Raw genomic sequence first — 27,214 nt, 5'->3', positions numbered from 1 at the left:
ATAATTTATCATTCATTACAAGTAGTAATACATGTGTGTAATATGATACATGTATTATACTATACACTCAGCAGCACATGAATATGATTTACAAACATGTATACATTGTAGTCTACTCAATCAATCTGCCTGGAGACCATAGGCCTGCAGTGCAGATCTTAATCTGCACCCTCTGTGCTGCCAGGACACCAAGCCCAGCTTGGTGCTCAAAGTGGCTGGTTATTTTCTCCATATCTGTGATTTGATAAGAGTGGGCAGAGAGGCCTCTCGAGACACCAGGAAGTTATTTCCACTTCTTGACTATATTGAGACTTATCTTGGCTTCTCCCACCCCTCACCCTTTTTTTCCTCAGGACCCTTAGAGTAGAACATTCAAAGTTCAGCCACTTTAAGAGCAGAAGGAGGAGGGAGATTCTCCCCTGAGCAGGTTCACTGTGCTGGGACTAATTACAGCCCACTTTGGTGAAGTTGGGAGGTCAGGCACAGCCTCTGTTGGATGGAGGAAGGAGGGGGCCATGCAGAGGGTGGGATGGCATCTGGATCCATCTCATTAGGAGTGAGGAATGACTCGTGATTCACAAAAGGTCATCGCCTACTGAGGTAGATAAATTACCTATAAGCCTTCAGCAGATTTGGAGGACCTATTTGGTAAGGAAGTTTTCATTAAATCAAAGATTTTATGGCTTCTATTTTGTTGCATAGGAAAAGGGGAATAATTAGTAAGTGATGAAATAAGTGCAGGGAATAAAAAAGTGTAATGTTATTCTAATAGGCCTTGTCTTGGTCTTTAACTTTTCACTTGCAAGCAGCATTATTTTTTAACTCAGATGTATAAAAATCATCCACACTGAGAAAGTGGAACCAATTGCAGTTAAACAATTGAGGGGAGCACTAACCAATAATGGGATAGGCTTTAAAATGCCATAAATATTGTTCCTTTTTATTGTGTTTGATTTTTGATGATTCTCATAACCCACTGCTTAAAATTAAATAGACATGTTCTTAGGTATTACTCAAATGCACTTTAGAGCTAAACAATATAAAGCCAAATACATATATCTGCCACAAAATTGCCTGTTAGATGAGTTTCTCAGATGGGGCCCTATTTTTCTACTGACATTTCCATCTTGGGAGGCCCCTCAGATTGTAACAATAGTAACACTAGAATTAAAATTTCTCTAAGGGTGAATTTAAGTTAATCTATTGGGGTATCGCTGAAGCTTGTAAATTAGGCAGATTTTCGTGGAATAACAAACATTGGAGCCTCTCTGTCAGTTTAATGTTTATCTTCCTCACATTTATATGCCACAGGGATTTCTTTTTCATAGGATTCCTGCCTTTTTGCCCCCAATTAAATATGCTTTGGAGAAGATTTGTACTCTGGAGAGATTCACAGGCTATAAGAAGTAAATGGTAAACAAAAATACATGGAAAACAGCTAAGTGGGAAAGAAAAAAACACTTGATTCACACTGATTATGCCTATTTTTTTTTAAACAATATCTTCCACTGATGGAGGGTTTCCATGCTTAGTCAGGCTGATCTTTTTTTTTTTAATTTATTTATTTATACAAGCACGGGTATAGTCAAAAGTGCAGGAGGGTGAGAGAATTCACCAGAGCCAGAGTGGGGAGCAGAACAGGCAGACTGACAAAATACACTGCTGAGGGGAGCAGCAGGTGTGGCAGGAGAGGTCTGCGTACCATGTGGGACCCTCGCCGGCAGCCGGGGATAGAACCGGTGCTGCAGAGGCTGCGGGCAGCTTCGCAGCGCTCAACCGCTGCGCTACCAGGGGAGGCCATAGGTTCATCATTTTTTAACCTACATTTTCTCCATTTAATCTCATTACAGCCAGGTATTTGAAGGACTAGCATCACAGATGAGGGAGCTGATACTCAAGAGCAGTTAGCCATAAGTCACAGAGCCAGAGCAGTGTAGCCAGGCCTGGGGCAGGATCAGTCTAGCAAGAAAATTCCCTGCAAGGGAATTGAGGCTCCCAGAGGGGAAGAGAAAAAAAGTGGAGAATGAGAGCAGTGGGCTGTGGTGGAGTATGATGGGTGCTTTGGTGTGGTAACACCACCAGAAGGGGGGACGCCTATACCTCTTAATCATAAACATCTCCTTAAACCAAAGTTACCTCAAAAAAAATTTCTCTGCAGGAACAATATCTGATGAGAAAATTTCAGGTCACCAAAAGAGATAAAGTGCCCAGCATGGTGCTTGGAGTATCTTAATCATTAATTAATTGACATTACTACTTTATAGGAAGATCTGCATGGGGGGCAGTCCCCGTGATGAGCTAGGAAAGGATGTGAGTTATATAAGGTCATAAAAAACTGCAAACATTTTCACGATAAGTCCATGGTGGACAGCAAGGGTGACAGGGCTCCAGATGATCAGCTTTTTGGATTTTCCGACTCTCCCCTTGCCCAATTTCCTCAGTTCTTTAGCTAATATAATTTTAATAGTATTAAATAATGCCATTCTCAACCATTTCTCCCGGGAGACTATTCCACTCAGTAGTAGATCTCACTGTGAGGGCACTTTATGAATAATTATTTACCAGCTTCCCCCCTAAATTTCTTCCCACTGGAACACTATGAATCTTGAAATTGAGCAAAAGGCAAAATTCCTGGCTTGTGACCGCAGGGATGGCAAATGAACGCCAGAGGAAGTAGGTGTGTCCTTGCAGTTTTCCCACTGTCCGAGAATAACACTTTTCTATCAAATCTTTTAGAAGTGGAAAAAGTATATACTGAAGAAGCAATTACCTTTCATTTGTATGAAAAAAAGTTTTAATAGTTTACAGGGCCCAAAATAATCTACAGAATCTTACCAAATAACACAAAAACCTAAAATAACACTAGCACATCCTACGGCAGGACTAAGTGCCCCGTATGTAAAGTAGTCCCCTCGGAAGGATCTGGGCGCCGCCCTCTCACGGGCAAGGCGGAGGCCGCACGCCGCTTCTGCGAGGACCGTTCTGGACACGCCTCTTCAGATTTCTTTCCGTTTGTGAAAACAGATATTAATGAAGGTCATTCAAAAACTGAAGTGGCTTACCTCAGACTTCCAAAAGCAGGGCATGCCAGTACTTGATTTGACAGTCCAGTGAGTGACGTCAAGCTCCTGACGGCCGGGACCGGTTTCTTCAGAGAAACTTTTTTTTTTTAAAGATTTATTTTTATTTATACAAGAGCTGGGGTCCAGGCCAGATGCACAGGAGGGTGAGAGGATTCAGCAGAGACAGAGCGGGGAGCAGAACAGGCAGACTGACGAAATACATTGCTGAGGGGAGCAGCGGGCGAGACAGGAGAGGTCTGCCGTGCCATGTGGGACGCTCGCCCGGCGGCCGGAATCGAACCCGCGCTGCAGAGGCTGCTGACAGCTTCATAGCACGGCGCTCAACCGCCTGCGACACCAGAGAGGCCCTTCCTCAGAGAAACTTTGTGAAGAAATCAGGGGACCTGACTGTCCCGTAAGGTCCCTCTGCCTCTAACTCACCGCCGCTCAGCGCGACACTGCCCGCCACCCAGGGAGCAGCACTGCCAGGCTTGCGGGGGGACCCCAGGCAGAGGAAAGGCCCCTGGTAAGTCGTGCCTCTTCTTACTGTCCGTGAACCCTATGCAGTACTGGGGAGTTCTCCAGTCACTTCCCGAGCGACCCCGTCCCCTCGTTTCTTCAAGGGTCGGAGCCTGCCGTCTGTGACTTCTCCCACAGACACAAGAAAGGTAGCTCCGGCGGTCTCCAGTCAGATTTACCAAGGGATAGTGGAGGTTCCTGAAGCTCTGAAGCAAAAGGTATCCTAAAAAAACCACTTACAGAAACGTAATGACTCCTGGGAAATCTTCTAGCTCAACTCTTCTGCCCTTGGAAAATTAGCATTGCATTAACCTTCCTTCCTCTTATACCCTGTTTTGAAAAGGTAGTAGTTCGTTCATTTAAAAATGTAACGAACATCCTATTTGTGTTTACTTTTTATACCACAAACAATGCACTTGGTATTGAGTTGAACAGGGCTCTGAGGGAAAATACAATTAATGAATAGTCACAAGGTTGCTAATCTGATCAATGCTGGGTGATAGGACATTTAATCTGATTGTCTGTGACCACATTGCACAGAGCTTGTGGCAGCAGAGGATCGCACTGGCCTGCGGGGAGCATTTGTGGACTGTTAATTATTTGGGGGCGGGGGTGGTGGTGTCAATAGACATAAAGAGGAGTGATGCAGGGAGGAGGCTGGCTGTAGGAATCACACTCAGGGAGGTTATCCCATAGCCAGTGCGGCGCTTCTGATGCCTCTAACCGGCGTATAGCCAGAGTCACAAAGAAAATGAGGACCAAAAATAACCTTAACAAAGCCCATATCGCATTTGTGTAGGCTGGTGAACCACAGCCAGGGAACCCACACATGAGTTATGGAAGACCAGGCCCATGGAGCACAAGGAGGACTCCTCCCTGTCACTGCTTGTGTATTGCTGGATGTCCTGGGTGATCATCAGTACATATTTCTGCCTAAAAACATAGAGACCATTGTGCTAGCTAGGGATTAAAACATGCCAAATGTCAATCTGTTATAGGACAGGGAGAGGGGCAGCCCAAACCCCGCAAACCTGCCTATTCTAAATGGGTTCGGCCATCCGCCGCATCAACACAAAACACATGAGACTAATGGGAAGGATCTTTAATAAAACTAGGAAACAATACAGGTAAGGCAAAGAGTCTGGTTTCTAAATGAAGCACCCAAAGTTACCCGTCCCCTCGTGGGTAAAAGTCCATCCATATGGGATCGGCCCTGAACAAGGCCCCAAAGCCTGCCACAAGTCTAAAGCATCCTCCAGTGGGGACCCACAGAAAAGGGTCACAAACAACCGGACAAGCCCGGAAGGAAAAGAGCAAAATCAACATCAAGATAAAAGCTTCCATTGTCACCTCCCCACGGGTCTCACCCACATCTGTGTCACCCAGTTCACGTGTCTCTAGGCTCCATGCGCCTCCTCCAGGTCTCCTTCTGGCTCCATCCTGCTTCCTTCCTCAGTCTCTTCTGCAGCTTCTCCTCTTCCTGCTCAGCTCTACCCTCCCTTGGGTGGGGCAGGGAACCTGAAACTTCCCCCTTTCCCGGGGACCACCCTGTTACAAAACCACTGCCCAGACCAGCCTTGCAGTGCCAGGGGAGGCCAATGGCAGAGGGAGAAGGCCAGTGAAACTTCTTCAGCAGCTTCCACTGTACCCCCCTGTGGTCATCTGTAGGGCCAGGAGCAAACCTGAAGGCCAGCTAACCAGCTGGAACTGACTCCCATTCTGTCCTTTGCCCAGAGGACCCTCTCCTGACCTTTGCAAGGGTCGGGGGAAACAACCTCTAGATGGACACCAGCAGGTGGCTCCACGTTCTCCTATCAGAACCATGACTCCATTGGAAGCTACATCAGAAGCAGAGCAGGGATTCCTGGTGTCTCCCCTCTCTGTCCCATACCCCTTCTCTTGTCCTTGCAACATAGATCAAATAAATACCTTCTCGAAACAGATGAATTTTAGCCCAGATGGTCTGTAAATGGGGATCATCAGGTTCCTGACCTCAGGAACTCACTTCTCAGTAGAGGAATACTATACAAAAGCAGGAACTAATCTGGGAACAGCCCATAAGGTGGTTTGCTCTGTGTGTGTGTGTGTGTGTAACTTTTTTGCAGTGGTCAGCACCAAGGCCCTCCATGATGGGGCCCCACATGGCCTTTCCCAAAGTTGTGCCAGGGCCTTGAACACGGGCTCTTCCTAGCTTCCCACCCACATTTTGATCAATGTTGAGCTAAGTGCACAAACCATTATGCCAATATCTGACAGACTGATGGAGGCCCCAAGTACCAGCATGAGTGTGAGGTCAGATGTTTCCTCTGTGCCACACACACAGGCACTGGGGAGGGCTCCCAGGACAGGCCAGGATGATGACCACGACAGGGGAGAAAGAGCCGAACTCTCAGCTACTCAGCGGCGGCTTTGTTGGTTCCTCCTGCCAGGATGTCCCATTCTCAGCTAATGAGCAGCTTAAGTGTGCAGAAAGGGAGAAAAGCAGAGAATGTAAGTCCTGATCATAAAACAATGTCAGCAAAACAGGAGGTTGCCTGAGTGGAAAAACAACTCAACCTAAAGGGTCCTTTCAAATGCCTAGTTTTGTTCTGAAGTTGCCTGTCTGCTTGTCTCCTTTTTGTACCCCTTTGAAAACCATTACAATCAAGCATTTATTAAAATATTGAAGCCAGGGCAAAGTACTTCTACGAGCTATTCAAGTCCAAAAGCCTCAAAGAAAGAAGCTGCAACTCTGATGGTCTAATTGATTTTCTTCTAGAATAAAATTAAAAGCAAGGCAGAGAGTAGCAAATAGCGCTCACCTTTATTGCACGCCTTGGAGCTTGGTAAATAGAGGGCAGCGTCTCAGTGTTTGGTTTAGGGCAAGGGAGGAGGGTTATTATGAGAAAATGAAAAACAATTAGGTTGAGAAGCAGGCATGGGAGACTTATGGCAGTGACCGGGCGAGCCTTCTACTTGAAGTTACTCTTAGGAGACCCTGAGTTTCCTGGTTGGCAAGCTAGCTGGGAGGGGTGAGGAGGGTGGAGGGGTGGCAACCAGTTTCCGCTCAGAAAAAGTGTGTTCCCACCTTAACTCCAGGTCTCTGCCCCCAGGCCTGTGGATCTCAGATGCTTCTCCTTGGCAGAATGTAAACAAACAAGAGTCCTGTCTGTGATAACTGTGAAATGAGAAGCCATTTCTTCCCTGTTAACTAGAAAAAGCCCACCCCTGTGAAACCTTGTTCCCAATGCCTGAGCACTGCTAATGGAATTTTTAACTCGACCTAACCACACCTGAAGGTAATCAGCTCTGGGCCAGTTGTGCATTCCAAGTCTCTGTCAGGCTGACAGGAGGGCAGAATTAGATGGTTTGATAACATTTCTCTCCAGGGCAACCGTTTCAGCAGCATTGGGGCAAGAGCCCCAAGGAAGAAGGGCTTTGTCCTGTTCTTCCTGCTCTCCCAATAAAGGAAGGGTGAAGGCCTCCCCATTTCCAACCTGATCTTGGTGCCCTGATATAACGGGTTTTAGCTCTGGTTTTCGAATATTACTTACACATTTCTCCCCTGGGAGACAGAGGGTGTTCAGGTTCAGGGTGTTAAAATAAGGCTCTGCCCTATAAAACCTTCTTCAAACAAGGCTATGGTTCTAGCAGGAAGCAATTTGTACATTCCAATTTTCAGTATTCACCCCAACTTTCAAGTCACAAAATGTTTTTAAAATGCTGTCCAGTCATTGAAAATGTTGGCCAGGTATTTTGAAGTTGCATTCTACTCTTCATCTGGGACAGAACCTTCGGCCAGGGAACTTTCAAGATGCAAGAATTTCAAGTAGAAGGCTGAGGCAATTTTAAGAGGGACACTCTCTAGTCATTTGTGTGACATTCCCTTCCACCCCCTGTTTCTAATTCCATTTTGGAAGCTTGAAAATACAATTTTTTTTCCTTTACCAATTTTGTGTTTTTCTATTTGGCAAACATTGATTCTTTTCTGTGTCCCAAATGGAGGTGAAATTAACTTGTCTGTCTGTTTCTTAAACAAAAATAAATAAACAACTTCAATATGTATAGTCCCAGATCCTGCCAAACGCTTTTTGCAGTATGCCAATGTCACCGAGGAATGTCAGCTCAGCACCGTGATTAGCAATTTACAATTGCTACAGAGCCAAATGTTGAGAGAATAGCAAATGCTGTTTTGTGCCCCATGAAAATTACAGCTGAAGAAATGGATTTTTTTTTCAGTCATATACTAGGAAATTAAAAATGGGAATCTGGGATCCAGCTGACTTTCTTTCTCAAGTAACTAATTTTAAGATCAAAATTGAGGTCTAAAAAATGTATGCAAGTTAGTTTAGTTTTACTTTTAAAAGTTCTCTTGTCTATAATTTTGTATTATGAATTGACTTTATGCAATTTTTCAAATCCCAGTTCCCAGCTTTACAAAATGTTAATAAGTGAAAAGGTAGGCCAAAGATGAGAGGAAACATTTGCCTACTACACCTGATAAAGGATTTGTATGTAGATTATATGAAGAACTCGACCATTCAGTAGTAAGGCCAATAAAGCCAATTAAATATGGGCAAGAACAGAAAGAAAATTGAGATGATACTTCACCAATGAAGATAAACCAATAGCCAATCCATGTATGAAAATGTGTTCAGTAGCACTGGGTATCAGGGCAAAAGAAATTAAAAGTAAAACGAGATCCCCAGGGTACACCTACTAGCATTGCAAAAATTAAAAAGAATTACCATATCAAGTGTTGGTGGGCATGTGGAAAAAGTAGGACTTTCTTATACCCTGCTAGTAGGAATGAAAAAAATCAGACAGCTACCTTGGAAAACAGCTCAGCAAATTTTTTGAATTATAAAATATATACTTATCACATAGACTTCAGTTCCACTCTTAGGAGTTTACTCAAGAGAATGGAAAACAGGTCCACACAAAAATCAACAAGCTAATCTTTACAGCACCTTTATTTATAATTGCCCAAGGAAAAAACAACTCAAATGTCATTACCTGGTGAATGGACACAGAAATTGTGTTATATCCACTCAATGGAAGGCTATTCAGTGATAAAAAGGCACGTGTTCATGCAGCAATGTAGACGAATCTCAGAGGCATCATGCTAAGTGTAAGAAACCAGACAGAGAAAACTACACACTAAAGAGTTCCATTCTAGAAAAGGCAATATTACAAAGACAGAAAACAGATCCCTACAAACGGGCACAAAACCTTTTTGAGCTAATGGAAATATCCTATATCTTGATCATGGTGGTAATTACACAATTGTGCACTCTTGAAAAATTCATCAGCTGTACCTTTTAAATGGGTGAATTTTATTGTGCCTAAATTATACCTCAAAAAACCTGACTGAAAAAAGAAATTGTGCCTCCCCGGTGGCACAGCGGTTGAGCACTGGGTTGCGAGGCTGCCCGCAGCCTCTGCAGCGCCAGTTCGATCCCCAGCCACTGGCGAGGGTCCCACCAAAAAAAAAAAAAAAGGAAATTGTCAAGACTAGATGTGGTAGGGTAGATGATGCACAGCCCCCATGATTTCCATGTGCTAATTTTTGGAAATTGTGAATGTTGCTTTGTGATGTAAAAGACCTCTTAGAGAATTTTGGTAAGGATATTGAGATGGCAAGATCACCCTAGATTACCTCAGTAGGCCCTATTGAAACCCAATTGGTATGAGGTGGGACTCCCATAAACCAGTATCAGGGCCAGCTTCCCCCTTGGGCATGACAGGGTTGGCTTTCACTGCAGAAGACAGGTATAGACCAACCTAAGGAGTCTTCCATTTTAGCAATGAATTTACTACACTTGACTTTCAGACTGATATGAGGGCTATATCAGTGATGTGAAATCAATAGAGCCTGAAGCAACCCTCTGTGGTTGCTTCCACTGGATGATAGCTAAGAGAAGCCTGCAAATATCTAGGCACTAATGTGAGATTCATTTAAGTTGGCTAGTAAAACTGACAGTTGACATAGTTTGAAACCAGTCCAGTGAAAACCCAAGCGCTATCAGACAACAACCGAAAAGAGAAAAGTGAGAGAGAAAGAGGTAATTTTAAGGCCAGAATTACCAAACAGTTCCATTTGTATACAAGCTAATTTATGTTTCCATGAGTATCTGCCAGGCTACTCTAGCAGTTTTAGCAATGCATTGCTCTACCCATGTTTATCAAATATTTAAACATCCCATTTTTATTGAGCTGTAATGTCTGCTGAATATGTAAGCAAAAGAAGAAGGATGAATTCTCTTTTTCACAGCAAGAATACAATGGCAACTCTTTGCTCATAATCTGTTCCCATCTGTACAATAAAGTCACATTTGGATTCTTATATTTTCTGGGAAAGACAAATAAATCATTCTCAGTCTTCCATAAATACATATTATCTAAGTCCAGATCAATTGATTGATCAATCACAACATTAATTGATCAGCATAGCATCTGTCTGTCCATTTATTCATCTGAGAGAGAAGCAGATGACATATAATTAGTTCCATAATGGAATAGCACTTTTCCTCCAATTATCACAGCCATAAATATGATAGGAAGGTTCTATTTCTTGAGGGAAGTAAATATTTATTATTTCATTGTACCAGCTCTAATAAATCAGTTCAGGGACTGAACATCTTCTGTTTAAAATGAGTACCACTGGTCAGATACTCATTTTGAATGTGGCATCTTAGATATAGTCTGTAACCCTCCATTGCAAAAGATTGCAGCTCCAGTAAACTAAACCAGTGCCAAACCACCTCACTCATTATGATGGACAGTAATCAGTGAACTAATAAAACGGAGCTGAGATCATATTTTGCATTCACAGCAGCAATGGAATAACGAATAAACCATAGAGATGAATATACATATTCATTTGTCCTCTCTATGACATACACAGACCTCACTTTCTCCCCATCTAGCTGTATTCCAGTCAACACAATGTTTGATGCATTGAAATACAGGGGCAGATCATGTTTGACGAAGTAGATGGCTTTGGCTATTAGTGCTTTCCGCTCACTGGGGCCAAGCAGAAAGCTTGTGAGGATCTCTCTCTAAGAAGGCAAAATCATAATTCCAAGTCCAGAGGTCATGAATTTATTTTCATGATGTGAAAAGCATATTTTAAAGATGTAATGCATATTTTGGTATCTGCTGGCTCTCTGGATTGGTGTACTGTTTTTTACAGAAATAACCGAGGTTTTATGACACAAAGTTTGGGTCAAGAAAGAAAAGTTTTGAAGATTTACATTTTTCTTCAGCATTGACCTTTTGGCTTTATTCCTTAATTAAGCAAAGACATGGCAGCAAAAGGGAGTATTATGGGCCTGCTGTATCCCCAGGGTGTTATGAGATACCAGACACAGTTAAGCTATCTCAAGACAACCATGTTCTCTGGAGTTACTTTATTGCTATTATAAAAAATCTTTATTATGGGAAAAATATGTATTTTTATGCCAGAAGAAGATGAAGATGACAGTTAGGCTGTTGAATGGTAGTTTCAGTTGAGCTTCGTGCCCACAGAGATTGTAAAACACCCAAGACTAGAGGAGGCCTCCTGATAGAATCTTAAGAAACCTAAAGGGGTATATTAATCTTTGTGAAAATCATAGTTGGAACAGGTTACCATTAACTGGCACTTTCCAGTTATCAAGATATTTTATGAAACTGAAAAAAGTCCTATTACGCTTGCTAACGGGGCCAACTTTGGGGGTGTGGCTAATGAAATAATCTCTTTCCAGATCCTCTCAACTATAAGAAACTTGATATCCTGAATCCCCAAAGATGTCTGCTGCTTTTGTTCTGTGCTGCTTAGCAAGGCATTTCTGCAGAAGTATCTGTGTAAATTTGCTTTCCTTTACTAAGGAAAAGAACAACTTGATTTTTATTTTATTTTTTTAATTTTATTTTCATGTGACAGACTTTTAATAGAAGTGGTGTGCCTAAGGAGAGAAGAGGGGAAAGGATATTCCTAATAATAGTTTCCCAATAAAACTCCCCAAATCCCCTATCCTCTCTGGGGTATGTGCCCAAACAGGGTTGTCCCAAAATCTTCCAACAAATCTAAGGCATCTTCTGGGAAGGGAACCACAAGAAAGGGGCTAAGATCCAGGAGAACTGAAACAGAAGGATATACTTTATCAAGATAATGGCTGCCGTTGTCTTTGCCAAGGACAGCCTCCCTGTGTCCCTCACCCACATGCCTCTTCTGAGTCCCTGCATGTCTCCACCCAGCAGTACCAGTGTGCAAGTTGGGCTGCAAAAGCAAGAGTGATTTTTTTAATTTTAAAGCAAATAAATTGCTATCTTCTCACTGAAAAATCATTAGCTTTTAAAAACTACTCATTTTCTTCCATCAATGTTTATTAAAATAACACCTTTTAAAAAGTGATTTTTATCATTAACATTTTATCATGAGGTTCTTTTGCTACCAGGAAAAGTTTAAATACTAATCTATTAGCTTTTGTGTTTATTATTTATATTTCATTCCCACTGAATGTCAGGGAGATTTGAGATGGTTCTTGCATTTATCGTCTCCTAGCTTTTATTAATCTTTTAGGAGCTGATCTCCTAGAGTCTATCTGTCTGTTATGTATCTGTAGCCAAAAAAGAGTAACAGAATTGTTTCCCTTCTATCCATGGGAGGGAGAGAGAGTTGGGGTCTCTAACCCACCCTTTTGTCCTGAATGAAGGAAATGGTGACTTCTATCAATCCATAGCTAGCAGAAGCAGGGGATCATTAGCCTCTCTGGTAAGCAAAATGGTTGTGGTCTCATCTGGTAAATTACAGGTCAGAGGAAGTCAAGAATCCCATGTTCAAAAGGAGAGGTTTATGGAGCAGATTTTCTAAAAAGAAGGCTTGTTGTGTCTTCACTTGTCAGGAACCAATGTCTGAGCCAGCTCTACAATTGCTGAATTATGAAGTGATACCTTCAGCTATCTGGATTATTTTGCCTCCTTTGTGAGAAATAAATTCCATCAAAAATCAAAAAGCAAAACAAAACAACTGTGTTTCCGGGTTTAAAAAAAAAAAAGAGACTAGTTTCCTTCTTTTTAATCGCTATTTTATCATCACATTGAGGAAGTATAGTGCTCTGCAGCCAGCCATCTAAAGGCTGCTAATCCATCCTCCTGGTTCCACAGGTCACCTCTCACTACATATATTAGAGATTAAAATCTCCTTATCCTAGGTTATGGCTCATTTTAACTATTTTTTTTTTCAGGACAACAAAATTGCATTCCAGGGATTCAGATTGCTCCCTTGAGTCATAATGGGATTGTGCTAGTTGAATCAGATTACTTTTATAGAGCTTATTTGGGGTATTGCTTGGTGAAGGAGTAGCAGGAGAGCCACAAGAGGACATGCAGTCCTCGCTTCTGCTGGGAATGAAATGGTGCTGGGAGTGTCAGTTGATACCATGTTTGGGAACCAGCTGGACCTAGAGAAACATGGAGTTAGAGAGGACTGGGTGGGGGGGGGAGAAACAAACTGGTAAATTAGAGACATTCTTGTGGCTAATTTTGATCTCCAGCACTCTTATCCTTTTTGTGTTTAATGCTGTAAAGAGTAGAATTTGAGCAAGATAGACAAAGAGTAGCATCTGCCAAGAATACTTCTGGGTATTCTTTCAGTAAAAAGTTCCCAGAGACAGAATTGGATGAAGTCCTATTAGAAAGAACACATGGTTATCATCCTGCACGCGCACTTACACATGCACACGCATACACACACACACACACACACCATTCTATCCAATTATATTCCCAACCTTTTGCCTGACTAAATGGAAATTCCAAAGACCTTTATTCAGATCAGATAGACCTGGGTGTACCAACTGAATCCTACAGTAAGCGATACTATTTCACCTAATTAAGGCCATGGTTCAGCAGTTGCAGTAAAAAACAAATTACAGTTCCTTAACACTTGGCAAAGTGTTGTTATTGAAGTCTTCCAAATTCCAGTGGCAATGAGGGGGCCCAAGAAAGAAACATTCTCCTTTCTACCAGCGATTTATTCATTTTGTAATTAGCAAGTACCAAAAGTTTTTGTTGTTTTCTTTTAAATAGTTTTGCCTGAGAGACCATAACTTAAAAACACATCCATTTTGCATGAAACTGATTTCTGATCCAGAACATTAATTTGTCAACCATTATATTTTGTTATTGTTCTTTAGTTTGTTGTACACACATTGAGCAGGTAATGAAATTCTGTAAAATTGCTGAAGAATTGTAAGTAGGAATAGTGTGTTAGCATATAGCTCTTGAATTCAATATTTAAAATAAGAAGGATAATGTAATTACTACCAGCAATCTTGTCCCGATTTTGAGTGTCATTAGAATTCAGTTAGGATGTTTACCGCTGATTTTTCCTTAAGAAACTGGATTGCCTTCACTGTCTCAGCCCCACTGGGAAGTTAAAAAAAAAAAAAAAGTCAACATTTGAGGTAATGTGGCAATGCATTTTAAGAACCAGCTCCCAAGAATTGGGGAGAAAATATGTTATTGGGTTTTGTGGAGGCAAACACACCCAAGCAGGCTGGAGACGGCGGGGCCTGGGGAAGTCTGGCCTTCTCGGCCCCCTCTGCCCGCCCCTAGCACAGGCAGCCGTGGCTTGAAGCTCGACCCCATTGCTGCTGCTCCCTGGGGAGCAGGGCCCTCGCGCTCCCTCCAGGATGGGACAGGATATGACAGCCCGGTTTGTGCACCAGCATCCTTAATATTTCCTTCCTTTCAGAAGCAAATAGAGCGTTCCCTTATCTGAATGCTAATTTCCTAGTTAAAAACCCTCCCTTGCTGACAAGGGACTGAAAGAGTTTTAAATCACAGATGTAGAGTATCAAATGCAATAATGCTCTTGCAATAGTGCATTGAAGCCTCAATTAATTAACCCTTGGGCTAAGTAGGCAGGTACATGGCGGTGGCCGCAGGCGGTGGATGGATGAGATTTAAATGTGCATCTCATTTCCCCAGCACGGAGCATGCCGTTTGGTTCAGAAAGGAGTCATTTTGCACACTCGCCTCATTTACTCGCTGCTTTAATCCTCCTAATTCCACCTGAGATCGGGGGAGAATTGAAAAGGAAGGCGAAGAGCAGAGGCTGCCGGCCGGGCTTTTGTTGCGCGGTGTCCCCCGGGACCGCGTCGCGCCGGGCAGCTCCCAGCTCTTGCCTCAGAGCCGGCGTCGGTGGGAAATGTGCACGCCAAGATCGAGGGGGTGGGGCAGTTCTTACATTTTTAGGAGGTGCGGGCAGTTCTGAAGGAGGATTGCGAACCGAGCCCACCGTGCCCGGGTCCGTTGTTCCCAACCCAGGCAGGCCTGGGCTGGGAATGCCATGGTGCAGGTGGGGGTGAAGGGTGGGAGTAGTTGGTAGCTCCAGGACTCCAGGTGGGCGTGCAGGTAGGGTAGGGGCTTGGATCTGTCAGCGCTTAGAAGACCCTGCACCTGGGTTCAAGAACTCATATCCCATCCCGGCCCCTGAGCGGTGTCCCGCGCTGACTAGGTGTAACTCTCCAGCTCATTTCTCTCCACGCGATTTACCATCTGTGAACTCGTCTTTAACCTAATAAAAATCATCTAGCTTTTGACTAACAAGAAAAGGAAACAGTGCTCATTGTGGGGTTTGGGGAAAATGGCTTCACTAATGTGCAGGATGAGAACGGAGTGATTTATAGGCGGTTTTAACTGTAGGCTATGATTAGGGGGCTGGTAGTAAGTGCATTAGATGTCTAAGTGTGGCAATAGAGTAAATAGGCGTTTTATTTATCGCAGTGCCAGGGGCCTCTTAGCGGAAGAGCGCTTCTCCAAATTGAAATATAGCAGAGTTTACACTCCTGATTAGGGCTTCAAGCGCAGAGCCCAAGGCTATCAGCTAAGCAGAAACAACGCTTGCTGACACCTAATTGTCACTGGATTAATGTGCAAACAGGGACAGCGAACAGCAACAACAAATAATCCAGTGTCAAAACCGTTGGTGGCAGTGTCCACTTGCAGTGACTTGGGGCCAAATTGGAGTTTATATGTCAAAATGGGCCGGGATCAATGTGTCGGGCTCCTCCTGCGAAGGGCTGGATGGAGTCGTGGCAGTTGATCTATGTGTGTGTGGGCAAATTATATGCTGGAGAGTGGAGGGGAGCAGGCAGACGGAGGAGGTGAAATGCCGTTCCATTAATTTTTTTTTCTGCTTTATGCTCCCGAATTCACAGCTATTAAGATAAATTTATGTGAATCAGGTCTATCTCTCCAGGATCTTGTGACTTTTGCCTGTGTCTCCATATAAAATTTAATAACCCTGTTTGTGAATCAAATCATTCCCACAACAACAGATTCAATCTGGGTTGCCACCTGTCTGGCTTTGGACAAGAACAACCAAATTGGGCAGCTGGGTTCCAGCTTTTCATGGGGGCTGGTGGTTGGTTGGCTGCCTGGTAGCTCACTTTGCCTTAGGGTTTTCCAGAGTAAGAAGTAGATATGGCTGAAGGGGAAAAGGAGGACAGCCTCCCACATTCCCAAGGCCCCCTTTCTTTAAATGACCAAACTGTAGCAGCCCTATTTTAAAAACACAAGAGCTCTTAACAGTCCAAAGTAAATGGTGAAATAGGTTACCATCCAAGAAGTTCTTATGCTCACTCATTTTTCTTCTACAATTAGCCATTTAGGAAGGGGAAAAGTCACAAATACATGAATTATGTTCCTAAATGTATTTCTAAAGTTCTTAAGTTTTATTGAGCATGAAAGTTGGTCTTTCCCTGTGTTAAGGACTGAAGAAGCTATAGAACTAGCTAGTAGCTCAATGGTGCAAAGTCTTATGATTTAAACTTGACATTTGCAATTTTTTGCTGTAAAATATTACTTTCTTTATTTCAAGACTTTAGTTGAAAACCTCGTAATTCCTTTTAAGCTCCATTTGATTGTCAATTGCACAACTCTCTCTAAAGCTTAGGGCTTATGATTTTCATACACACATGATTTATGCTTTTTGTGTCACAATATAATGTACTTTGGTATAGCTCCTACTTATTTCTCTTGCATCTTGAGAGCTTTCCCTCTTAGAGGCTGGGAAAGTTGCAAAGGTTTTGACCTGGCTGTAGATTTCCTTGAATTTTCTGAGCTATCCCCTTTTTTGCTACCATAGCCAGCCTTCTGTGCCAGTCCAGTTAATGCATTTTCAGAAAATGGCAATCTGGCTATCTGCATATTTAGATAATAGAATGAAATCAATTTTAACTGCTGAAAATTTCAATAGCAGACCACAAAAAGCATATTCATTGTTTTGATTATGAAGAGAAGGCTGGTAAAACATGTTCTAGCAGTTGCAAGCACTGCGATTTCTTTTAATCCATTTACTCTCAGAAAATCATAAGCTGGATCTGCAATGGGGAAACTCCAAGTCTATTTTACTAAATAGCATGCTGGATGAATTCGATGTATTTTTTATCCAGTTGTAGGATTCTAAGTTCATCAAAACTGCTGACTAGAGCATAAAAGTTAAGTTAATCAACCTCTTTAATAAAACAACAGTGCCCAAACAACCAAAATATCTATCATAAGTAGATATTAAGTTTCCTGGAAAAAAAAAGTAATGTATGTTATTATGATAAAGATTGAAATTCACTTGGGAAATACTTTATTCGTCCTATTTATTGCACTTCGTAGATATTACTGTGTAGACTCCTACAACTGAAAGGAAATTTAGAGACCATCAGGCACTTTTTACAGCCCTGTTTGTAGATGGGAACAATGAAGCCCAAAAAGGTTAAATGTCTTGCTCAATGTCACACACATAAACAATTAAATCTTCCAAATAGTGTTCATATACATCCTTATCCCAATCAAGCCGTAAACATTGAAAGTGTTATGAGGAAATCTGAATGTTTCCGTCATACCTTGTCATATAAATTATTTGGGTATTTAAACATTAAAACTTCTGGGACAGGGCCTCCCGGGTGGTGCAGCGGGTTGAGCGCAGCGCTGTAAAGCTGTCCTCAGCCTGTGTAGCGCGGGTTCGATTCCCGGCTGGCCAGGGAGAAACCCACATGGTGTGGCAGACCTCTCCTGCCTCGCCCGCTGCTCCCCTCAGCAGTGTCTTCAGTCCGTCTGCCTGTTCTGCTCCCCACTCTGTCTCTGGTGAATCCTCTCACCTGCCCACACTTCTGGCCTGTACCCCAGTTTTTATATAAATAAAAATAAATCTTTTTTAATAAATAAATAAATAAAAATATTAAACTTAAATAAATAAAATTTCTGGGACATAAAAACTGATTTTTTAAAAAATTGTTGGTCTGAGAAATAATGACAATGAGCACTATGCTTTGGTCACTCATCTGGAACTGTGCAACAAACAGTTGCAATGAAACATTGTAACAAACAGTTACAATGAAAAATTGTAAGACATTTCAGTATTTGAGAGTTGTTTGAGGCTGAATTAGTATTCCCTTCTCAGTTTTCTGCTGCTTTTATTTCCCACTCTTTCTGCTTCTGACTTTTTACCTTCTCCTTCAGATTCTACACAGAGGAAAGTAAGACTGAAAGAAGTTGTTACTGTTGCTTGATCCGCCATTTCATGAAGAAAAGAGGACAGAATTGAGTTTATCATATTTACCTAGGGTACTCCCTGGCTTCCAGTATAATAGATGATCAAGAATAACCTTGATTTGAAAGAAAAGGAAATATTTAGTAGGTTTATAAATAATTCTGCTGAGGAATTGCATGTCTTTTGTGTATGAACTTCTCTTTGAACTTCTATGATGATTTTTGGGGACAAACTTTAGAATGTGTCTGAATTACTAAGCATCTGCCCTATTGGTGTTTTAAGAGAATGCCTATGTTTTTCAGAGAATAGAGTAAATCGAAATAATGACAACCAGGAAAAAATTCCCTCAGAATTTTGAGTATGACTATTAGATCCAGATCTAATCTGGAATTTGTGGTCCATAAATTACAATATGGTCAGACTCTGGTTATTATTTAGTAGCTCTGGGAAGAATAGCACTTTAAGGAAACAACTGAACTATAAAGTGAGGACCCCCCCAATGGAGCTGTGAGCTTAGAGTCTGTACAAGGATTTTCACTAACCTGTTCTATAAACTTTCCCTCTTCCCACCCTGAGATCTTGAGAATTTCAGTCAGTCATCATTAAAATAACTAGTAGTAGGCCTATAACTGGACGCTTCCACACAATAAAGTGATTAAACTCAAGTCTAATTTTGTAGACTGACATGATTTTACAAAACTCTGTGAAAGGAAGAGGGAGACGCTACTCAGGCATTATTTCCAGGAAAGGAATATTATTTATTACAGGTAAATATTATTGGAAGCACTGTAATAAAAAAGAGAGAAGGATCAGCTCCTAAAAGGGAAAAAAACAAACAAAAACAAAACAAAAAAAACACTGCTATGTGACCAATGGGAGGCATGGATTATGTCTGATGCATGTCCTTCAATCATCTGGCGAGGTGACCTTGGGCAAGTCACCGTCAAACAGTGATTTAGCATTTTCTAACCTGCAACCAAAGCACCAGATACATGATTTCTTAAGGTGAGGTCCATGAACCCTCAAAATCAGCATCCAGCAAGCTCTCCCAGAGAGTACTGGTGCACTCTAGAGTTTAAAATGCCTAAACTAAAGGACTTACACATTTTCTTATAAATGTGAGGTTTTCAATCACATGTGCTTTAGCAATTTGGACTGTAATATTACAGTATGAGGGAAAGACTTCAAGAGACACTGATGACTGATTTCACAGACTCCTTCAAACCACAGGGGTACTTCATTGGGCAAACTCTTCAAGGGCTTGCTTCTTACATGCATGTGCTCATCAGAACATCGATGGTTGTCACTATTTGTTTTTAAGTTTCTCTATTTCTCCACCATAATACTTTTCTGTAATTAACTAAAACTAGCTTATGAGTTAAAAATACTGTAAGATAAACTCTTCTTAATATCCTCACCTATCTAAATTACTGTCTCTAAGAAATATCATTAAGATGAATAGTTACATTTTTTTTTTGCCATTTTCACCTTATGAGATAAAATAAAAGCCCCAAATATCTCAAATCAGTATACTTTCAGGATTGTTCAAGGAGTCAGCTCTTCACTACTATAAAATGTTGTGCATCTATATATTTTTTCCTTCTATTGAAACATAATTAAAGACAAAGTATACTATATTCTAAAAATATGTTACTTTTCTTTGGCACAAAATTTCTAGATATCACTTTTTCTGCTCTGGCCCCAGAGAGTTAATTCCATTTCTGTGTTATAACCGGATTTTAAAACCTAGCATGCATTTCCTGTATGTGGGCTACAAGGTTTTTTAGATTCAATTTGTGTTCTTGCATGGTTAAAATGAAAGCAAATATACATGGTAAACAGTAAGCAACTCTTTCCATCATATTTGCTATTACTCATAGAGGAACAATATATTATGTGCTTTCCATATTCTCTTCATAAGGTGGGATTTTTTTCCTACTTGAGGGAAGTTTTTCTCAGAGCACATTTTTTTAATAGTATTCTTTGCCTTTCTCTGTGAGGGACTATTGATTGAGTGGACACCGCTTACTGTAGCTGTTCTAAGCTGCCAGCAGCAGAGTTTCCTGTGATTGATTTTATATAGCACTTTTTATACTTGAGAAATCCCAAAGCACTGAACAAAGCAGTGAGTGAGTTTGATGCTGATAGTGATGGCGTAGGCAAACATCGGCAATGGCACGAACCCACAGCAGCTCACATTGCTTCAGATTCTGCAACTCTCCAGAGGGTGGGTTGTCCAGGTCGCCACCATTCACTCTGGACTGCCTAGAATCCTCAGACTGGAAAGGACATTTCTCCATCTTCTGGGACATTCCTGGGTCTCCATGCTGACCATCCCTACTCCACTCGAGACAGATGAGATAGGTGACTGTGGGGAGCTTTTCGTGAACCATTTACTAAATAGATCTCCATTGGAAGTTCTAAGATTCTGATTTCATGGGTAAGCATTTCTTATACAGGCTTAGGTTGCAGGTGTTCTGTGAAGCCTCTACTCTGGCACAAGGGAAGACTCTATGGCTGATTTTAGTGCTAGGAAAGTGAAAAATAAATGAGAACATCACCAGAAATACCTAGTAGATTTCCCTTCAAAGGAGAACACGTCATTGCTCACTTCTTTAGCTCTTGGCACAGTGTTCAGCATATAATAACCGCGTCCATAAATGTTTGTTGAGTGAATACATGGAAATACAAAGTGTCTTTTCAGCATCAGAGAAAGGCAAATTTTAATCCCGAATAAGGGTCCTAGCACTGTCTGCCTCAGCAATGAGCATGCAAAATAAGCCAGCCTTTTTCCTATAGAAAAAGCAAAATGCCCTTTTCTTTCCCTATCCTGGTTCCTGATGCAAAAAGCTGAAGCTTCTAGCTTTACTTATGGGTTGGAGAGCAAAGGAGGACAAAACTGACAAAGTAAGAAGAACAGATATTAAGCTCCGAGGGAGAACTATAGTCTATTAACCTCCAGTAAAAAGAATCAGAAAAAGGAGAGCTATAGGGAGACTCTGAGGAGAGGACATCCTATTCAACCTCATGCAGGTCTGTAAGTAACAAGGAAACTGACGGTAAAGGAACAGAAAGAAAGCTGTAATGTTCTTAGGAGTCTGGGCCATTTGTGCTCTCATTTTCAGGGACCCGAGTTCCTTTAGTGTCCCTAGCAAGGAGCGGAAGGATTATGGGCAAGAGAAAGACAGACTTACTTTTGAACAAGTGGGTTGTTAGGGGCACTGACGCACACAGATGAAAATCCACATATAACCTTTGACTCCCACAAAGTTAACTATAATCAGTATCTGGATCCCCCTATGGACACCAAAATCCAAGAATGCTCAAATCTGTTATAGTCAACCTTGCATTTCTGCTGGTTCCCCATAGAGGATTCAATGAGCTGATATCTGAGGTTGGGTAAATCTTCAAATGTAAAACCTATGCATATGGATGGCCATCTGTATTACTGAAAAAATCCAAATACAAGTGGACCGTCACAGTTCAAAGGTCAGCTATAATTTTCTACTCCCATACCCACTGGGAGTGGGAAGTAAAAGATGCAGTGACAGTTTCTTGACTTCAGGAAGAGTTGGGGTGTTGCCTGCGATGCCAGCTGTGTTTATATATACCCAGGTGTTTGTGCTTCATTATACATTTGATGAGCCTGTAGCTTCTTCCAAAGAGATTGGAATGTCTAAGTTAAAATGGGTGTGTGTATTCCTCCTTACCTGTGCTTTTCTTTCATTATATGCATGTATGGCCGCAACTTTGAAATTAATTTACAAGCAAATAATTTATACAGTGCATTGACATATATAATCTTCTTTGCTCTTCAAATAGCCCAGAGAGATCGATGGTATTATTATGCCATTTTACAGATGAGCAAGTTGAGTCCACAAAGAGGATATATGACTTGCCCAAAGTCACACAGCCAGCAAATGGTGTACCTGGAATTCAAGCCCAGGTGACTAGTGACCATTATTTCACACATTGCCCACTATACCTGGCTGTTTCCATCTCAAACTGAAAAAAGAAAAATCCTTCTTAAAAAAAAACACTTTATTTCCCTGCTCTGGCTCTGGTGAATTCTCTCACCCTCCCGCGCTTCTGACTGTACCCAGTGCATGTATAAACAAAACAAACAAACAAAATAAATAAATAAAACATGCCTCTATATAAAAAAAAAAAAAAAAAAAACAACACTTTATTGCTGTGACTTTCAATATTTGAAGGATTAAACTGTGAATGTTTATGCTTGAACTCAAACCACATAGCTGTCTGCTATTAGCTATCAGCTAAAATATACGTTTTTGTTTTTTAAATCTCTTTTAAAAATCTCTTTTTAGGAACAGGAATAAACACCTATGGATGTCACCCATATATTGTATATTGACTCTCCTTGAGGCATCCCTTGCCTGGAGACCTCAATAACTCTGCCTGTGAGATAAGAGAGTAGGGCTGGATCTGTGTGTTCTCAGTCCTCTTGCCAGCACTAAGAACCTGTAATTATGAGTAGGTGGTGGACCAGTGACCTCCAGCTTAAAAACGAGGGAAAGACTGGAGGCCGTGACTGACAATTTCTGTTCAGCTCCACACTGGCTTAGTGGGAGCTGATGACAGTAGGTACTAGACTGGAAGCTGGTCACAGGAACGTAAAAACTCTTTTGAAGGGGCCTTCCCCGTGGCGCAGTGGTTGAGCGCTGGGTTGCAAAGCTGTCCGCAGCCTCTGCAGCCTCTGCAGCGCCGGTTTGATCCCTGGCTGCCTGGCGAGGGTCCCACATGGCGCTCAGACCTCTTCTACCACCCGCTGCTCCCCTCAGCAGTGTATTCCATCGGTCTGCCTGTTCTGTTCCTCGCTCTGGCTCTGGTGAATTCTCTCACCCTCCCGCGCTTCTGACTGAACCCAGTGCTTGTATAAATAAATAGATAGATCTTTAAAAAAAAAAAAAAAAAAAAAAAACTTTTTTGAAGCCATTCCAAAGGGACCTGAAAATATGTAGTCATTGCTCACATCATTATGTTTTCTTGGAGAATTTTTAAAATATATTCCTTGCACACATACGAGTAATTTAAATAATAGCTATACCTGACTAATTCTTCCTTATGTCTGTGTGTGTGTGTGTGTGTGTGTGTGTGTGTGTGTGTGTGTGTGTGTCAAGGGGGAGGCCTACTAGTAGTCCTATTTAAATACATGGACATTGGAAGAGCCCTGAAAAGCTATCCTGTTGTTTTCTAGGGAAGCTGCAAAGAAAAGCAATTCTAGAGACTTAAACTGTTAGGCACTGGGCCTTGGAGGTCCAACTCAAGGATGAGTAGGGCCTCTGGTGGATTCTGACTGACATGAGTGAGCTGAAGAAGAACCTGATTAAGAAAACCAGGGCCCACCTCATGGGGGGCTCAGGGAGAGTGAATCGCATAGCAGTTTTGTTTGGAAGAAAAGCCAGTGAGAGCCACAGGGAGTCCTTGCTAGGCCAAAGGAGAGAAAGTTGTTCCCTTGGAGAGAGTGGCATTTTGGAAAACTGAAAATCGCTTCAGTAATATTGTATGTGAGACTCTTTGTAACCAAAAAGAAATGTAATAAACCTCTCGGTTTGAACGCTTCTTCAATATTTTTACAAATCACACAATCATCTCCAGCTTTTGGCACAAAGAAAAATCCACATGACAAACCTTACGGAACATTAGTGATATCAAGATAAGCTACATCTGCTGAATACCAATGAAATTATCCCTACCTGCTGCTGGTGTTTTCAACAATGTGAGGCAGAGGGTCCATTTTTTTCCTGTTAAAAATGGAAATCGGTGTTTGAGTATTCCATGAAGTTCTTCAGGTTCATTAACAAGGTCAAAATCAATGTTATTTTACTGTTTGGAATCATTTTTGGCGGAACAATGAAAAGAAACCATAGTAGAAGTAGTCTTAATATAATCATTTTCTTTTCATTGTTCTTTATGGGAAAATAATTTGGCCCGAAATTTAGTGGTCCCATCAGGGAGGTGATATCTTTAAAAAGGTGGTCTGAAGGACAGGTTTTACTGTACTTTAATAGGCTTATAGATTAATATAAATCTTAATATTCATAATCTTTACCATTTCTTCTCTCAATATCTGCTCCATCTATACATCTATTTATAATGTATGTTTCAAACACAAGATATACTTGATTTTTATTGAATATACTGATGGTGCTACAGGGACAGCCACTTGACCTAGTTAAAAAGAAAAAAGAGCCAAGGGGTCAAATTTATGGATAGTCTGCTGCTAAAAACAGATTTTTGCAGATAATGCAATGGTCTGAGAGCAGACTGTTCTTGCAGATTTACCATGTGCTATTATTTGTGTAAATAACAACTAAATAAGCATGCTTGGGATACCAATTGTGAGCTGCAGATAATTATGATGAAATGTGGACTTACCACCTGAAAACTTAATTTTTCTAATCAAAACATGGGACGTTTTCTACCTATATATGCCCACAAAAGAAAATCACAATGATAACTACAAATGAAATTTATTTTTGGATAGAGAAGAAAACATGTAGCTATGTTTACTTGATGTGAATAAAGAAATTTCTATTAACTTATTTGTATTTAAAGGAAATTTATATAATTAACTGATTAGAATTTTATTTTGAATCTAAGTTTCTGATTTACCTATCAACTTATTATGTTAGAAACATGAGGAAATAAATGAATTTTGTGAGTGTATATATAATTGATATAAAAAAAGATACATATTGGGCCTCCCCGGTGGCGCAGCGGTTGAGCGCTGGGTTGCGATGCTGACCGCAGCCTCTGCGGCGCCAGTTCGATCCCCGGCTGCTCCCTGGCCACCAGAGGAGGGTCCCGCATGGCGCGCAGACCTCTCCTGCCGCCCGCTGCTCCCCTCAGCAGTGTACTTCGGTCCTTCCGCCTGCTCTGCTCCCTGCTCTGGCTCTGGTGAATTCTCTCACCCTCCCGCGCTTCTGACTGTACCCAGTGCATGTATAAACAGAACAAACAAACAAACAAATAAATAAATAAAACATGCCTCTATTAAAAAAAAAAAAGATATTTAAAAAAAAAAAAGATACATATTGTAAAAGTAATAATCTGTTATAGGACAGGGAGAGGGGCAGCCCAAACCCCGCAAACCTGCCTATTCTACATGGGTTCTGCCATCCGCCGCATCAACACAAAACATATGAGACTTTAATGGGAAGGAACTTTAATAAAACTAGGAAACAATACAGGTAAGGCAAAGAGTCTAGTTTCTAGATGAAGCATCCAGAGTTACCCGTCCCCTCGTGGGTAAAAGTCCATCCAAATGGGATTGGCCCAGAACAAGGCCCCAAAGCCTGCCACAAGTCTAAAGCATCTTCCAGTGGGGACCCACAGAAAAGGGTCACAAACAACTGGACAAGCCCGGAAGGAAAAGAGCAAAATCAACATCAAGATAAAAGCTGCCATGGTCACCTCCCCACGGGTCTCACCCACATCTGTGTCACCCAGTCCACGACCAAAAGACAAGCGCAGTTTCTTCACGTGTCTCTAGGCTCCACGCGCCTCCTCCAGGTCTCCTGGCTCCATCCTGCTTCCTTCCTCAGTCTCTTCTCCAGCTTCTCCTCTTCCTGCTCAGCTCCACCCTTCCTTGGGTGGGGCAGGGAACCTGGAACCTCCCCCTTTCCTGGGGACCACCCTGTTGCAATCCCCCCTTTTAATTTTTATTCCACCATATCTATGGTGGCACAATTTCAGGGTGTAGTCTTAGGAGACAGTCTTTTTTTCGGGGTTACAATGTGTGTAAGAGAAGCAACAATTAGTCAGCAGCATTGTCCATATGAAACAAACACACCGGAGAAACCAAAAATCACATTTGCGCTTATGGTAGCCAGTGCCATAGGGAAGCCCAATTTCCCCATGGGGCTGACTAACCACGGATGGCTCTGTCCTAAATCACGTTGGACGCCAAATCTGTTATAGGACAGGGAGAGGGGCAGCCCAAACCCCGCAAACCTGCCTATTCTACATGGGTTCTGTCATCCGCCGCATCAACACAAAACATATGAGACTTTAATGGGAAGGAACTTTAATAAAACTAGGAAACAATACAGGTAAGACAAAGAGTCTAGTTTCTAGATGAAGCATCCAGAGTTACCCATCCCCTCGTGGGTAAAAGTCCATCCATATGGGATTGGCCCAGAACAAGGCCCCAAAGCCTGCCACAAGTCTAAAGCATCTTCCAGTGGGGACCCACAGAAAAGGGTCACAAACAACTGGACAAGCCCGGAAGGAAAAGAGCAAAATCAACATCAAGATAAAAGCTGCCATGGTCACCTCCCCACGGGTCTCACCCACATCTGTGTCACCCAGTCCACGACCAAAAGACAAGCGCAGTTTCTTCACGTGTCTCTAGGCTCCACGCGCCTCCTCCAGGTCTCCTGGCTCCATCCTGCTTCCTTCCTCAGTCTCTTCTCCAGCTTCTCCTCTTCCTGCTCAGCTCCACCCTTCCTTGGGTGGGGCAGGGAACCTGGAACCTCCCCCTTTCCTGGGGACCACCCTGTTGCAAATCCTCATTTTTAAAAAATTACAAAATATCAGGGAAAAACATATTCTCACCACGTAGAGATAATCATATTAATATTTTCTCCTTTCTGTAGTTTTACACAATTTAGAGCATGCTATATATATGAAATCAAATATGAATTTATTAAAATACATTGTATAATGCCATACTTTACTATCTACTATTATTGGCTATTTTGGTGGTTTCTAATTTTTTCCTGTTATAAATATGAAAGATAAACATTGTTTTAAATACATCTTTGTTTACATTTCAGATGACCTCCCCGGGAGCTAGTCTCAGAGATGGAATTATTAGATTAAATTAAGTGAATTGTTAGATTAAATTATTTAGAGGTTTTTGATACATATTGACAAATTATTTTCCACAAATCTTGGACCAATTTATAGTAAAGACTTATTTTAATGACATTTGATGTATTTTGCCCCCATATTAAAATGAAGTGGCTTCAGATTTCCAAATTGGTGCTCTCCTGTGGTTTGTTATGGACTTGGTGTCCAAGGTTGCATCTGGGTGAGGCTGGAGGGCAATGCTGAGGTCTGTCTGCTTCTGCAAGTGCTACTTCGTCAGGGT

The 27,214-nt window shown here is 41.8% G+C and overlaps 1 long non-coding RNA gene across 2 annotated transcripts in view; it reads left to right on the top strand.

Moving 5' to 3' along the window:
- The first annotated feature begins 2,980 nt into the window (after positions 1-2,980).
- Positions 2,981-27,214, top strand: part of LOC119260617 (uncharacterized) — a 101,200-nt gene continuing 76,966 nt past the window's right edge. For both annotated transcript variants that reach the window (XR_008549354.1, XR_008549355.1), the window contains exon 1: positions 2,981-3,588. This is a non-coding gene — a long non-coding RNA (uncharacterized LOC119260617). The remainder of the gene's footprint in view (positions 3,589-27,214) is intronic.

Source organism: Talpa occidentalis, unplaced genomic scaffold (assembly GCF_014898055.3).
Source record: "Talpa occidentalis isolate TD23 unplaced genomic scaffold, MPIMG_talOcc4v2.1 talOcc4.6, whole genome shotgun sequence".
NCBI lineage: Eukaryota > Metazoa > Chordata > Mammalia > Eulipotyphla > Talpidae > Talpa > Talpa occidentalis.
This window is presented reverse-complemented; position numbering and strand designations above follow the sequence as displayed.